Genomic DNA, 1,228 nt, shown 5'->3' with positions numbered 1-1,228 from the left:
CAAAAGCTTACAGCACCTGGTATTCCCAGGAAGTCTCCCATCCAAGTACTAACCAGGCCCGACCCTGCTTAGCTTCCGAGATCAGACGCACAGATTGTTGGATGAAATACAAACTAAACTTGCTTACTTATTTCAAAGCAAGGGCACATATTTCAGCCTTGTGGAAATAAACGGACAAAGAGTTGAAATTCCACAAGGCAGTGACAAAAAGCTTACAGCACCTGGTATTCCCAGGAAGTCTCCCATCCAAGTACTAACCAGGCCCGACCCTGCTTAGCTTCCGAGATCAGACGAGATCAGGCGTACTCAGGCCGGTGTGGTCGTAAGCGAGAAACTATGTCTTGGTGCACTATGTAAAGTGAAAGTGAGTCTGATTAACAGCTGTTGCATTTTCACCATTTAGATAAGCATCTTTGTGTCACTCAAAAAGTGGAAGAAATTGCATATACTGCAGCCATAATTTGTAGCACAGATTGTTGGATGAAATACAAACTAAACTTGCTTACTTATTTCAAAGCAAGGGCACATATTTCAGCCTTGTGGGAAAAAACGGACAAAGAGTTGACAAAAAGCTTACAGCACCTGGTATTCCCAGGAAGTCTCCCATCCAAGTACTAACCAGGCCCGACCCTGCTTAGCTTCCGAGATCAGACGAGATCAGGCGTACTCAGGCCGGTGTGGTCGTAAGCGAGAAACTATGTCTTGGTGCACTATGTAAAGTGAAAGTGAGTCTGATTAACAGCTGTTGCATTTTCACCATTTAGATAAGCATCTTTGTGTCACTCAAAAAGTGGAAGAAATTGCATATACTGCAGCCATAATTTGTAGCACAGATTGTTGGATGAAATACAAACTAAACTTGCTTACTTATTTCAAAGCAAGGGCACATATTTCAGCCTTGTGGAAAAACGGACAAAGAGTTGAAATTCCACAAGGCAGTGACAAAAAGCTTACAGCACCTGGTATTCCCAGGAAGTCTCCCATCCAAGTACTAACCAGGCCCGACCCTGCTTAGCTTCCGAGATCAGACGAGATCAGGCGTACTCAGGCCGGTGTGGTCGTAAGCGAGAAACTATGTCTTGGTGCACTATGTAAAGTGAAAGTGAGTCTGATTAACAGCTGTTGCATTTTCACCATTTAGATAAGCATCTTTGTGTCACTCAAAAAGTGGAAGAAATTGCATATACTGCAGCCATAATTTGTAGCACAGATTGTTGGATGAAATACA

The 1,228-nt window shown here is 43.2% G+C and overlaps 3 non-coding genes across 3 annotated transcripts; all 3 read right to left on the bottom strand.

The window, feature by feature from the left end:
* Positions 1–209: 209 nt before the first annotated feature.
* Positions 210–328, bottom strand: LOC121841879. The gene has a single exon (XR_006080809.1). It is a non-coding gene; the product is annotated as a 5S ribosomal RNA (ribosomal RNA).
* Positions 329–570: 242 nt separating this feature from the next.
* LOC121841878 lies at positions 571–689 on the bottom strand. The gene has a single exon (XR_006080808.1). It is a non-coding gene; the product is annotated as a 5S ribosomal RNA (ribosomal RNA).
* A 258-nt stretch (positions 690–947) lies between these two features.
* Positions 948–1,066, bottom strand: LOC121841877. Its single transcript, XR_006080807.1, has one exon. It is a non-coding gene; the product is annotated as a 5S ribosomal RNA (ribosomal RNA).
* Between the last annotated feature and the right edge of the window lie 162 nt (positions 1,067–1,228).

This window comes from Oncorhynchus tshawytscha, unplaced genomic scaffold (genome assembly GCF_018296145.1).
Source record: "Oncorhynchus tshawytscha isolate Ot180627B unplaced genomic scaffold, Otsh_v2.0 Un_contig_6097_pilon_pilon, whole genome shotgun sequence".
NCBI classification, from domain to species: Eukaryota; Metazoa; Chordata; class Actinopteri; order Salmoniformes; family Salmonidae; genus Oncorhynchus; species Oncorhynchus tshawytscha.
Note: the sequence above shows the minus strand (reverse complement) of the source record. Positions and strands in the feature narration are given on the sequence as shown.